General features: G+C 50.0%; 1 protein-coding gene across 4 annotated transcripts in view; it reads right to left on the bottom strand.

The window, feature by feature from the left end:
• PIGV (phosphatidylinositol glycan anchor biosynthesis class V) overlaps positions 1-14,188 on the bottom strand; it is a 449,007-nt gene extending 434,819 nt beyond the window's left edge. For 2 of the 4 annotated variants that reach the window (XM_069622867.1, XM_069622866.1), the window contains exon 1: positions 14,073-14,188. The gene's annotated coding sequence lies outside the window, so the exon portion shown is untranslated. The remainder of the gene's footprint in view (positions 1-14,072) is intronic. The other 2 variants (XM_069622868.1, XM_069622870.1) reach the window with 1 other exon arrangement.
• Between the last annotated feature and the right edge of the window lie 684 nt (positions 14,189-14,872).

Here is a 14,872-nt window from a genome sequence, read left to right as displayed (position 1 = left end):
CAACAGCACGCGCTATCAACATTTTATACAAGGAGGATACAATGCCCCTACCACCAGTGGAATTGGCAATGTAGCAGACCTCGGGGGACTCAGAGGGTTCGTCCGGATACGAAGGCCACATGTCTTGGACTGCCGCCCTACGTCGGAAGTATTGCAGCAGCTCCAGTGAGGACCTGGAGTGCCGTGGCTTCCACGTATCTGGGGTGATGAATTTCCCATCGGGGAACAGGTCGGAGAATGATCTGTATCCCAGGTCCGACCAGTGACGCATGAGGAGCTTATCCTGTGTGGGGGTGAGGCCAGGGAAAGACCAGAGGGGAAGCCATTTGTAATACGGGTTGGAGCCGTATAGTGGAGGCCACTGGGTCAGCAGGGGCCTGCGATCGATACGAGTGAAAAAGGATCAAGGACATGACATGCACCTCCTCGGTCGCCAGGATTTCAAGCTTAACATGCAGGGGGGGGTTCCTGGTGATGGTACCAGTATGTAGCATGCTGGGCCTGAGCGGCTATCCAATACTGGGTGAGATCAGGTGCACTGAAGCCACCCCTCTCGTAAGGTAGGGTCATATGCTGCCACTTTCTGCGCTCGGCCCCCGAATGCCAAAGAAAACGGGCGCACCCTGCGTGCAAGTCCGCAAAGTACTGTTTCCCGGGCCAAAGTGGAACGTTAGCAAATATGTACAGAAGTTTTGGAACAATTATCATTTTTATGAGGGACAGTCTCCCTGATAGTGAAAAGGGGAGGTTTCGCCATCTTTCCATCCTGGTATTAGCATATTGCGCGGCAGCCCCATAGTTATCAGACAATAAGGAGGATTTTGAGAGGGACACCTGGACCCCTAAGTATTTGATGCCCTCAGGTGCCCATTTGAGAGGGAATTTGCATGCAGGTTGGGAGGTTGCAGGAGTGAGGGGAAAGATTTCTGCTTTAGAGTAATTTATGTTGAAGCCCGAAAATGTGCCAATTTTGATAATTTCACGCATGATCGGGTCGAGGTGGACTGAGGGGTCTCTAATATATAGAAGCACATCATCAGCGTACAGTGATATCATTTTGGGCGTATCCCGCAGACGAATCCCTTTGCGCACCTGGTTTTTTCGTACACTATCAGCCATGGGCTCGATGGCCATCGCGAATAACAAGGGAGAAAACGGGCACCCCTGTCGTGTCCCCCTCTGGAGGGAGAAGGGAGCCAACAGGCGAGAGTTAACCAGGACTCTGGCCACGGGTTTGGTGTATAGCAGTTTAATGCAGGACATCATGTATGGGACTATTCCCATCCTCTCCAGCACCGCCCACAGATATTGCCACGAGACCATGTCGAACACTTTTTGGGCGTCCAGCATCACGGCCACAGCGTTGACCTGGGGGTCAATTCTAGAGATGACGTTAAATAGTCGCCGAATGTTTAAGGCAGTGGAACGGGCAGGGACAAAACCGCTCTGGTCTGGGTGAATCAGATATTTCATGATGGGGAGGAATCTATTTGCTATGATTTTGGTGAAGATTTTGGTATCAGTGTTGATGAGGGATAGAGGTCTATAAGAGCCACACTCATCCAGAGGCTTACCCAGTTTGGGGAGCACAGTAATGACAGCCTCACGCAGGGACCGGGGGGGGGGTAGTAAGACGCATCGACTCCTCCCAAAACTCGTGAAGGCGTGGAGCAAGGAGGGCAACATGTTCCTGATAGAACTCGGCGGTCAGGCCGTCTGGACCGGGGGCTTTACCCTTAGGGAGGGCCGAAATGACAGCGGTGATCTCGTCAAGGGTGAAGGGAGCTTCTAATTGTTCTTTGGTGGCTAGAGATATAAGGGACATTGGGATGCGGTCCAGGAGGTCGTCAAGATCCTGCGGGCTGTGCTCTGGTTGCTGGGCATAAAGGGTAGCATAGAAATCTGCGAAGGTCTCAAGAATGGGCCGGTCAGACCAATGTCGCACTCATTGTCAATGATACTATCAATCCGAGCTCTACCTCCCTCGGCCCGGGCGAGGCGGGCGAGGGCAAGGCCTGGCCTCTCTCCTTCACCATATTTTCGGGCCGCAATGGGCCGGGCAAGGTATCTTATCTCACTGTGGGCGAAGGACTCGAACGTGTCCAGTTCAGTTCTAATCTGTGCCAGTTTGGGCAGAGAGGGGTGGTCGCATACTCGCGCTCTAGCTCCCCAAGTCTGGACTCAGAACGGCGCAGAGAGTCTCTAATGTCTTTCAGGACCCCAGCCTTCCTGGAGATACACATGCCCCTGATGAAAACCTTAAAGGCCTCCCATCTCACCCCATCCTTTGTGTCGTGGCGTTTGTTAAAAACGAGGTGATATCTGCAAAGATGTCAGCCTTGAAGACAATATCGTGCAGTGCGTCTGACTTAAACCGCCAGTTAGAGTGCTGGGGGAGGGCCGGATGCAAGGCAATGTCCAACGTGATCGGGGAGTGATCGGATAATGTGCGCGGCAGAATCTGTGTGGTAAGTGTTTTGCCCATGAGCCCCGCGGAGAGAAGGAAAAGATCAATTCTGGAATGACCGTCGTGGACGGAGGAATAAAATGTAAACTCTTTCGACATTGGGTGGAGTACTCTCCAGGCATCTACCAGACCGGCAGTGAGCATGTGTGCATGGAGGCGGCTCGCGGCTCTGGACAGTGTTCTAGGTGCAACACCGGATCTGTCCAAGTCGGAGTCCAGGATGAGATTCATGTCCCCCCCCAGATGATGGGAACCCCAACATAGCCTAGGAGGATGTGAAGGATGTGGTCGAAAAAATCGGGTGCAGCAATGCATGGGGCATATGTGTTGACCAGGAGGCATTCTGTATTAGCAAGGAAACAAGGAAGGATCACATATCTACCCTGGACATCTATATGGCTGGTGCGAAGGGAGAACTCCAAGGACTTGTGAATCAAGGTGAGGACCCCTCTGGATTGTGAGGAGAACATAGTGTAGTATTTGTTGGGGCCCTATGCCGGGGCAAGAGAGGACGATAAATGTGCAAGGGCGTGAGTTTCTTGTAAGAGAAGTATTTTGACCCCGTGCCTCTGCACGTAAGCCGTGACCCTGCGTGCCTTCGTGAAGTTGCTGAGCCCTCTGATATTCCAAGACATTAGCCTAATGGCCATTCAGTAGCAATTTAGGGGGGATCCGAGTAATGTGTGTCATAGTTCGTCGCACAAGTGCCGGCCACTAGTGCAGTGACCAGATGTGTCATACCAAAAGATACCACTGTCTCACCATTTTTGTTAAAACATTCCCCAACAACACCTCCCCCCTCCCTCACTGCCTCCCCCAACACAGCAGTGCCCAAAAACCCACCCAAAGTCTCATGGCTTTTGTGCCAAGCCCAACGGGGCTGGACCAGCCCCCACACCAAACAGGGGAGCAACCAATGAACAAAACAAGCCAAACTCGGCGTTGCAACTGCAGCGGGGCTAGATGCTGCTGTGTGCCCGATTAAAATAATTGAACGGTGGAATACACCAAATAACGTACAGCTGTGACTAAGTTAAGTTTTAGAGGAGACAACATGGTAGGGTACGGTAAGCAGGGGGTATAGGAATAGAGGATCCCAGTATAGGTGCAATATACCGTAAACCATACAGCTGTGACCCATATTGCGCTTCATGAAACTTCACAATGAGTTACGACAATGAGTGAATACACAAGGGAAAGAATACATGAGATTACAAGGAGAATGCAAATGACAGGTGCGGTAATAGTACCACGATGATTAGAGTAACGGGTGCATGGCAGGCCGGCTCAACCCTCATCCACAGGGTCACCCTCAGGGCCTGGGACAGGAATATGGGACTAAATAAATTTCACCGCCTCCTCTGGGACTGTGAAGAAGTAGTTTATTACGGTGGGTGAGCTTCAGCCTTGCAGGGAACAACATGGCATATTCCACCTTCCTCTCTCTAAGCATTTTTTTCACACCATTGAATATTCTGTGCTCCATTTGAACGTTGACCGAGAAGTCAGGAAAGATACGGATAATCTGGGACTCAAGTCTCAGTTCCCCTTTTTCACGGGCTAGCCGTAGAATGTGGTCTCTATCTCTGAAGCTGAAAACCTTGGCAATAATTGGTCTGGGGAAGTCACCCGGCTTGGGGCGTGGGGCCAGTGAACGATGGGCGCGCTCAATAGTAAAGAAAGGGGAAAATTGAGGATCACCCAGGAGGTCTCTCAGAAGGGTCTCGACTGCAAGTTCCATTTTGCCTTTGAGGGCTGCCTCAGGAACCCCCACAATGCGGATATTATTCCTGTGGGATCTGGACTCTAAGTCATCGCACTTCTCCTTGACCTGCTTCATATCTCGCACCAAGTCAGAGACCGTATTCTGGAGCACGTGTACCTCATCCTCAGTGGCCCCAATTCTGGTTTCGGCCTCCACCAGCCTAGTGCCATGCTGATCTAATTTGGTGCGTAGTGAGGCTACATTGGCATTTATGTCATCTAATTTTTCATGAAATGACGCAAAGTTTTTGTCCATAGACTCCATGAGGGTCATAAGGTCCGGCTGAGGAGAACATGAGGATGCATCCGGGTCGTCTTGAAGGAGGGCAGCCCCAGCCTGGTCTTGCTTAGCAAGCGATTTGGCAAACTTGTCCATTGCTCCACCCTTGTTGGCCCCACGTGCTTTGCCGGACATCTTTGGGGGCACTCTGAGAGCAGCAGAGAATGTATTGTAGAAAGACAGCAATGGGACCCAGGGGGTTTATGGAGGGACTAGGCCCACAATCAGCGATGGGTCGGCAACTGCCTAGGAGGCAGGAGCAAGGAGCACTCCCAACAGGCGTGTTCAAGGGCGGTGGGCCCACTCTGAGGGGCAAGCGAGGTGTCCAGCGGCAGTATGGGCTGGGAGGGACAGTATCATGAGGCGCCCGCCTCTGAGCCAGGAGGGCCTAGGCAGCGGGAGCCAGTAATGGAGGGCAGCACAGTCAGGGGCGCCTGGTGCACCCAGGGCGTAGAGAGTAGGTGCGCAGACTGGGGAGAGGAGAATGGTGGAACGCCCAGGGTGGCATCAGCGCAAGGTGAATGGTTGCGGGGGAGCCTGGTGTGCGTGGGGGCCACTGTCCCTCGTGGAGTGGGACAGGCGCAGCCCAAGGATGAGACAGTCACAAATGGGCTCAGTGCGCAGCGACCCGCACCCCCGACCTCCTCACCCTGGGATATTGCGGGATGAAGTGTGGATGACGATCCGGGTGGGAGCAGGCCTCCAACCTGTAGCTGAAGATGTGGGCAGGAGCGGGGCCCCAATCAATAGCAGGAGCCCGATCACAAGGAGGCTCCGGCACAGCCGCCAGTCTCGGCCGTCCCACGGGACCAGCAAAGTCGGCGGCGGAGCCGCAAGGCAGGAATGACAGGGTGTTGTCAGTGCGGGGGGCCGCTCCAGCAGCCCCCGCTATATTCCGGAGTGAGTCCGCCCGTCAGGGGGCCAACGCCGTCACCGCCGCCCACAAGCAGGAGCGGGCCGGCGAGAGAAGCCGCGCCGACAGGCCTCGAGCCCAGGCGCACCCCCACGGGTTGAGCTGGGGCGCGGAGAGCAGCACCACTCAGCAGCGCACAACGGTGAAGTCCAGGGTGGGAGGGCGGAGAGGAGGGAATCTCAGTGCCTCAGGCGGCCGTGCACCACGCCGGCAGATGCAGAAGCCAGGCAGCCGGCCGCCGCCGTAAAGTGATCCTTCGGAGGGCGCAGGGGGGATGGGCTACGGAGGAATCACGCGGCCCAGGAGGCCTCAGCCGGCGGCGAAGCAGCCCAAAGCTCCGATTTCGCCCCAAAACAGGGCAGGATGAGGAAGAGGCGGTGGGCAGCGGAATGCTCAGGGGTCTCGGCTCCAGTATGTTCGTAGAACCGCTGATTGAGGCGGATTTACAGCTAACGGGCCACAGAGCATTAGAGCTAAGCAGCCATCCTGCTGGCTGCTCAACAGCGCCCCCCAGCACTATCTTTAATGTTCTTCTTCAGCTCCTGCAGCATTGCTAGCAAGTCTGATTTACGAATTGGCGCGTCATCGGACTCCCTTAAGTCCCCCGAAGGAGGAGGGTGGTTTTGGGCCAATGCTTGCAGTTGGCTGCGTTTCTGAGTCTCTGCGGATTGCATCAGGGTCTTAATATCTCCCGACCCAGAGCTTTTGGATTTCGCCGTTTGTTTGGACTTTTTGCCAGTGCCGGGGGAGAAGAGCTGCTTTCGCCCTCTGTGTCACTATTCAGTGCAACTCCTTCTCGCTTACTTCAGGCGAGTGGTGATCAGGGCGCCTTAGGATCCCCACAGTCATGTCATGAATGAGGCGCTCTGTTGATCCATCCCAGAAAGTCCCTCTTAAGCTGTGTAGCCCCCTGAGGGTCGGTTTGTGTGATCTTGTGGCAACTGGGCTCCATCCCCTCTGTAGTTCACTGTACGGGCTCCCTCGACCTTGGCAGCGCTTATATCATCAGTTCCATGGTGCTACCAGGCTGCCCTCTGACCATTTCGTGCCTGGAAGCACTCCTTGTTATCTCTTCTGGGACTGAAGACGGGCTGCGCACCATGGAACAAAGGATGGCCGGGGTAGTGGCACATCTGAAAACACTGGAGGAGAAAGCAGAGGACAGTGAAGGCCGATCAAGACGAAATAACGTTCGCATCCTGGGCGTACCGGAGAAAACGGAAGGCCCTTCCATGGAACTGTTCCTTGAACAATGGATAACTGACATGTTTGAACCCCAGACATTCTCGAAGTTCTTTTCAATCGAACGAGCGCACCGTGTGCCCACTGGAAGACCGATACCCGGCGCACCTCCAGCACCATAGTTGCAAAACTGCTGAACTATAGAGATAGAGATGCGTTACTCCAGACGGCGCGAGCCAAAGGCACACTGACCTTCAATGGATCCAAGGTAACATTCTTCCCTGACTACACAAGGAAGGTCCAGAGAGCCAGGCAATCTTTTGATCAGCTCAAAAGACAACTCCAGTCCCTACACGTAAAATACGGCCTGCTCTTTCCGGCCCAGCTCAAGATCTACCACGGCGGGACAACAGTACACTTCACAGACCCAAAAGAAGCGTGGAACTGGGCAGAGAAACACATTGAAGGGGACTGGAAACTTGCAAACAACAGAACCAGAAACAGAAACCGACGTGAGCCACTAGACAGAAGGCGCCCAGCTCCACAACCTCCGATGCAGGAACCACCACAACAAGAGGAAATGGGCTGAAACAGTGGCACCAACAAGAAATACTACTCCATCGCGGCCCATTTAACGAACTATCATACCACACTGATGTAAATAAGGCACGCGGCCCGTGAGGCACGGGAGCACTCACTGCATCGGCCAAAGCCACGCCCTCAGCTCAAGACTTGAGACTCGTAACACCAGACTTGCCTAAGAACAGTAAGTCGAGAGAAAGGTGTAAACAGTTCACATTAAGTTAATCTGGCGGTATAGTTATTTGACGCCAGTAGAGTTAGGGCGACAGATACTTCATGTTGGGGAGGAGTATAGGGAGGGGGGGCGGGGATTTGTTCCATGTTAGTTATGTTCCAAGACACCACACCATCTACAATGTCAAAAAGCACACCATCCCTAGCACACCAATTGTCACTCCGATCTTGCCAGCAGACCACACAACACAGATGGAAACACATGTCCTGACAGAAAACCAGCCTACCCTTAACCTTGGCAGATATTACCATAGCATGAAACACCACAATGCTATTGAGGGCCCGACGCATACTGTTGTCATCCACACACGTGTCAAATGGCAGGAATCACTAACGTGAACAGAAACATGACAGTCCGAGTGATGACTTGGAATGTAAATGGGCTCGGCAATTGTATCAAAAGACGCCTTGTACTGCAAACACTGAATAGACATTCCCCGGATGTGGTATTCCTGATGGAGACACATCTAGCCGGTACCAACTGCTCATTCTTTAGACGCACCAACTACAGACTAGCATTCCACGCCGGTTTTACCATGGGGTCATGAGGGGTACTGATCCTAATACATAAAAGACTCCCCTTTGTGCCCGCATCCATTACGCAAGACACGGGAGGGAGGTTTGTACTCACGACAGGTACAATTGGAGAACGCTTGGTGACCATGATGGTGGTGTATGCACCTCCTAACCTACTGACCCCCCTAACAACATTACGCCTCTAATTATGAATAATCTTGCAGACCTTACATTGATTGGGGGAGACTTTAATGAGGTAATGGACGTGGACCTTGATAGAACACATAGAAGATCCAGAAATCCGAACACACGTACAAAACTTGCCACATTCACTAGCGCACTGGGACTGCAAGATGTATGGAGAACGCTGCACCCTGACACAAGGGAATATTCATACCATTCTGGCGCACATGCCTCGCTGTCTAGGCTGGACTATCTCCTACTGCCACTGAATAACATGCACAAAGTACTTGAGGCACAATTTCTCCCCAGAGGTATATCAGATCATTCCCCACTTGTAATAACACTTAATACCAACAGGTCGATCCCACCACCCAGCTGGCGATTGAACAGCTACTACCTAGGCTTCCCAGAGCTAGTTGAACATATCCAAAAGACCACTGAAGAATATTTTGAGAGGAATACCAACTCAGTGGATAACCCGGTAACACTATGGGAGGCATTCAAGACAGTACTCAGAGGGGAAATAATAGCCTGGACCACAGCCCATAAAAAGAAACAAGCAGAAGCAATACGCCATGCCGAAGCGAAAGTGCAAAAAGCAGAAACCGATCACCTAACCCATGACAACTCGGAAACGCACCGCGCACTACAACTGGCGCAGGCGCAACTCCAACACATAGCCCTAGACAATGCAAAGCAGGCGCACACTGCAATGCGTGCAAAGATATACGAAACAGGGGATAAAGCCGGGAAAATGCTGGCATGGCTGGAATGTAGAGACCTGGGCTTCAGCCAGGTCAGGCAACTAACAACAGGAGAATCAGAACCATTAGTGACAGACGTAGACATAGCAGAGGCTTTTGCAAAATACTACACTGAGCTATACAAAGCACCAACCTCACCACCCGTAATGAACATCCTAGAGGAAATTACCCTCCCCACCCTAAACACAGAGCAGTCTACTCTACTAGAACAGGTAATCACTGAAGAGGAATTAACCCAAGCCATGTCAGAACTCCAATCGGGCAAGACCCCGGGCCCGAACGGCTTCCCCATTGAAACATGGAAAAAAATAGGAGCAGATGTAATTTCCCCACACTTACTTCGCTTACTACAACACTCACACTCACATGGCTGTCTCCCCCCTGACTTAAGGAAAGCCACAATTATAGTCCTGCCCAAAGCAGATAAGCCACCCGACAAATGCAGCTCCTACAGGCCCATTTCTCTCATAAACTGCGAGGCCAAAATATTGGCAAAGGTACTAGCCAACCGCCTCCAACAAGTCATACACACACTTATACATCCCGACCAGTGTGGATTCATGCCACAGAGATCCACTAGACAAAACATATATAGGCTGCACACAGCACTGGAGAAGCTATCTGAAATACAGGACCCTCTGGCTTTACTCGCCATAGACTTCGAGAAGGCATTCGACTCAGTCTACTGGGAGGCAATATGGACCATTATGCAACGTATGGGCATAGGACCGCACTTCATGAGCTGGGTCAAACTACTTTACAACCGCCCCGAAGCAGCCACAAAGGTAAATGGACACGTCTCCAATCCCTTCCACCTAGGCAAGGGCATGAGACAGGGTTGTCCCCTGTCCTCCCTAATCTTTGCAATAGCAATTGAGCCCCTAGCAATTCTATTAAGATCTACACAAACATGGAGCGGCTTCAGATGGGCAGACGACTGGGAGGACAGGGTATCCTTATACGCAGACGACTTGTTAGTATATCTGAAAGACCCACGCAAATCCTGCCCCATAGTGACGCGATTATTAATAAAATACGGTGCATTCAGCGGCCTTCGCGTCAACTGGACTAAATCCATACTATTCCCACTGAAACAAATAGACAACGCGGTGCCAGATGAGTGCCCATACTATGTGGAAAAGGAGAAATTCAGATACCTAGGCATCCAAATCACGAACAACCTGACAGACTATGTACCCAATAACCTGTACCCAATAATGACGAGATTTAAAGAAGACGTCCGGCACTGGATGTCCCTACCACTAACACTACTAGGCAGAGCCGCACTCTTCAAGATGCTGGCGCTCCCCCGCTTCCTTTATATACTTCAAAACGCGCCACTATCTATAGCGCCCAACGAATTCCGTAAAATAGACCAGACGCTCAGAAAACTGCTATGGAATGGAGGTCACCCTCGCTTAGCATTAACCACACTACAAAGATCTGTATGGGAAGGCGGAATCGGACTGCCCCGATTGCAAACCTATTACTGGGCTAGTCAGATGGCAATAGTGAACGACAGACTCCACGCGGACATGACATTACCACACAACAGAGAACCAGATCCTAACCGAAATGTACGACCCATACTTAGGTACCTCTACCGAAAAAAAGACCGAGCTACTACCCCATCCATGCTGTCACACATATCCCTAACATGGACAAACATCCAAAAATACTTAGGCTGGGACAATAAGCTGACCCCAGCTCAACCGTTGTGGGATAACAAACTACTCCCGGAAGTGAATAAACTTCCAAAATGGCACTCTTGGACCCAAGCGGGCATCACTAAAATTGGCGACATAATAAAAGGTAACGAAATAATACCATTTGCGGACCTAATCACCACCCCCGATCTGACGATAAAAGAGTAATATCGCTACACACAACTCAAACACGCACTACAGACCCATCTCCCTGAGATGATCGACATGCCTGAGTACACCCCTTTAGAACGTAACCTATTCCCGGACATGATTAAAAACAAAGTCACATCTACCATGTATAGTGCCATAACATCCTTTGCCACCGGAGAACTAGCGAGCCTGAAAGCCAAATGGGAGGGGGACGTAGGTGACATACTCCCAGAGGAATGGATAACTGCCTTGATGTTCCCCAGAGAAACAGCAATCTCCTCCAGACTAAGATTGATCCAACTTAAAGTACTGCATAGAATATATTACCCGAGGGTGGCACTATTCAAATGGGGTAAGATCTCCTCTTCAACCTGTTTGAGATGCAAACGAGACGAGGGCACATACTATGGGACTGTACCATAATCCGACATTACTGGCAGCAGTGCTGCGATGATCTCTCAAGAGTACTGGGTAGAACGATCCATAGAAATGCAAAACTGTTACTACTGGGGATAGATGATGAGGTCGAACTGTCACGCTACGAAAAAGTGCTATTATTCACGACCACTGCGTTAATCAAGAGAAACATAGCGCAACTCTGGGGCTCTGAAACGGCACCAAACTATGAACAATGGACCACGGACGTGAACATTTGTGTCGCAATGGAAAAGAGAGTCTACACGGCCAGGGGATGTCCTGAGAAAGGCCCAAAAATTTGGCAAAAGTGGGAAGACGCACACTGAAAGGTGGCCCCCGTCCGGAAGTGGAATGGCACCCAAGGACATGAACAGAAATTGTAAAATCATACACTACTGGCATAACAAAGACAACTGACAGTGCTAAGAAGCTCTATTGTAATGGGTACGTGGAATGCATTTGTTGGTGGGTGGGGTAGGGACATAACTTTTATCTTGCTGCGCGAGACGTCTGTTTTCTTTATGTGAAAAAACAATAAAAAATGTTGTATTAAAAAAAAAAATAATAAAGCTAAAACAGGCACAGTTAGGAGATGTACATCCTTTGCTTTTTGGAGGAAACCTGACTCAACGAAGGCCATACTCCTCTTGGGCAACCCAAACAGCAAACTATAGCAGTCCAAAATAACGGAATGTCCAATCAAGGGTCAATAAAATATATATAATTTAATTAACCCTTTAAATGCCAGCGACGAGCCGGCTCGTCGGTAAAAACCGCTCCAGGTTGCCACCGACGAGCCGGCTCGTCGGTGGCACTTAAGGGGTTAATGAGGGGGGAAATGTTGGCGGGTTTGGGCGGTGAATACCGCGATTTAAAAAAAAAGCCATTGGCACTGGGGGGGGGGGAACCTCAATGGCACTTAAGAGGTTAAACAGACGATATACAATAACTAAATCGAAATAAATGATAATAATGGAAAATGTGTAGTACAAAATGTAAGTTTGAAATGCAATAAAAATTGTTACCTCTCAAAAACATATTCTTTTTCCATGTGTTTAATACAAATTGGGGGTTGAAAAAGCCTCCTGACATGTCCCGCCTACCGCCTCGCACACTTTTACTTTTCGGCCCACTATAGCCCTCATGTAAGGTACTTCCGGCCCTCTGTCAAAATCAGTTGTGCACCCCTGATCTAGATGATTTGTTAGAGCTAGCCATTCCTTTAGTTTATGCTGGTGTTGGGTCGCATATATTTTGCCTATAACATCTAGTAAGGCAATTGGACGATAGTCTGTTGGATTTAATCTGTTGCCTTTCTTAAATATAGGCACAACGATGGCCTTCTTCCAAGAAGTAGGTGTATTTGCTTCTGCTGCGACTTTGCCAAAAAGAATTTTACAAAACTCTGCCCACATTTCTGGGTTCGTTTTGAGCATCGCATTTGTAATGCCATCTGGGCCTGGGGCACGGGAGTTGGAAAGTTTTTAAATAAGTTGGGCCAAAATAATATCAGTGTACCTTTATTTTCCACATCCTGAATGGAAAACTAGAAGATGCAAAAGGCAAAATATCTATTGACCCACTTTATTTTCAGCGCTTTAAGAAACACAATAAAATAAGTTGCATCATAAACTCACTTAGGATTGCAGATTCGTCACAAATCTCCAGCGTGTTGTTATGTATGGTTTTAAGAACATTCAACTAAGGACATCAAAGCAAACTTTACTTTTTAGCATATCAAGCTATTAGACGTTATGGGTATGAATACATTTTCAAAGGGTGCTTTATTGTGTTGCTCGCTTTAACTGTGACAGATTTGCAAGGCGACTGGTGGTCTTTCAGTTGGAATTTCACCAGCATGCATAATAAAGGCTATGCTGCTGATGTCAAAAGAGACGTGTTGTGTGTTCATTATGGCACTGGCTGCAGAGCCAGGGACGCAGCCTGTGTGTCTTAGGGGGGCTGTGACTCTGGGAAACGGGCAGTGCTTGATCATGGAAACAAAATGCATCCAGTACCATGTTCCTGATTCTTTGAACTGTTAATGGACACAGAAGCCCCGCCCTCATGCTAACATTGGGGGGGTCGAGGGGGTCTTCACCCCGGTCAGCTCAATGATGCAGCGTTGCCAACTTGGCTACTTACTCGCTATATTTAGTGAGAAATCATGCCCCCTAGCGACTTTCTACTGAAAAAGCGGCTAGCGAGCAATCTAGCTACTTTCTTCAATTGGTTTGGAGACTTACGCTTTTTTCTATGGGTTTCCAAACCAATCGAAAAAAGTAGCTAGATTTCTCGCTAGCCGCGCCACTAGTAGTTTTGACCATTGTTTCTGAATATTCTCTAAACTGCACAACTTGCATCACATTTCATCAAAAACTCGCAATTGCGTACTATTCAAAAAGTCTGTCACAAAAAGAAGGAAGAGCCATTTTGAAGCAAAATAACAACGTACCCTCAGCAATCACCCATAATGCACTTGCCCAATTATGCAAATTAGGGGATAACGTATTTTAACCACTTCCAGCTACTTTTAAGACAGCCAATGGCTACTTTCCTTACTGAGGAGTTAGCAACACTGAAATTAAGTTGATTCCTGAACACACCTCCAGGAACCACCTCGGATCTACCATTTATCTTCTTGTTAAACAAATAGAGACAAGGAAACGTCCACACTGCCTCCACTCCTGTGATCGTTATAAACACGTTCTGGGAGTCACGACCAGTGACGAATCTACGCATCTAATATGCTGGGAAGAAAGAGTCAGGGCAGTTTCTGAAAGATCGATAATGCTGGGGCCAGACGCGCGTTAGGCTGGTAGAAGACCGCAGCGCTAGGGATTTGGGGATGCATAGTAGCTCAATCGCAAAACAAAAATCCTAGTGCTGAGGCAAGAGGCTAACACCCACCCACCTGTTCGGGACTCCCGAAGAGAATCAATTTTGGGAGGGTAGCGACTAGTTCCCATCCGAGAAAAGGACCATAGCAACGGCCCGCCCACTCTCCATCACGTGGTCTGTGATGTCATCCTGTGATTTCCGTCGGAGCAATGAAGCGGTTCCGGGGCACTTTCTTGCTCGGGATGCAGCGGTCCGGATTGGGAAGCCAGAAGGCTGCCGGTGCAAGTGCACTGAATGCCTTTGGCTTGTAGTGGGCAATTTATTTTGAAAACCGGGAACGTTTCTACGAGATCCTGGAGCGTCGGACTTCGTCTTGTCTGGGCAAGGCTCAGGCTGCAGCAGCAGCTGCAATCCGTGTGCTCTTGGCTGGCTGCAAATACAATTAGCATTTTCTTCCGAGATACGTGAACGTTCCTGCAAACCACCAGATTTCCATAGGGAAGCGGGAAATTACATGTATTTTAAAAATCACGTTCAGCTATTCATCATGAAAGGTATGGAGGGCTAAGAAAAGGAACAAGGGGACAGTGGATGGTGGTGTTTAACTGATCAAAGGGGGCTAATAGAGTAATTTAATCTTTCACGAGGGTGTGTTTAGGATGGGTGGTTTTAGAGGGGTCGACTGCGGCTGAGCATCTGTTGCAAGGGGAAGGGGCATCTTGCTATGGAGGGAGGATGGGGCATTATGGTATTGGTCTAGACTAGAGGGAGGGATGGGGCATCTTGGTGGGGCCTGAATAGTTGGATAGGGCACGCTGGTGTAGGTCTGGTGGGATGGGGCACATTGGTGTGGTTCTGGAGGAAGGGGGCACA

This window comes from Ambystoma mexicanum, chromosome 11, assembly GCF_040938575.1.
Source record: "Ambystoma mexicanum isolate Mex_15411 chromosome 11, UKY_AmexF1_1, whole genome shotgun sequence".
Lineage (NCBI taxonomy): Eukaryota > Metazoa > Chordata > Amphibia > Caudata > Ambystomatidae > Ambystoma > Ambystoma mexicanum.
Note: the sequence above shows the minus strand (reverse complement) of the source record. Positions and strands in the feature narration are given on the sequence as shown.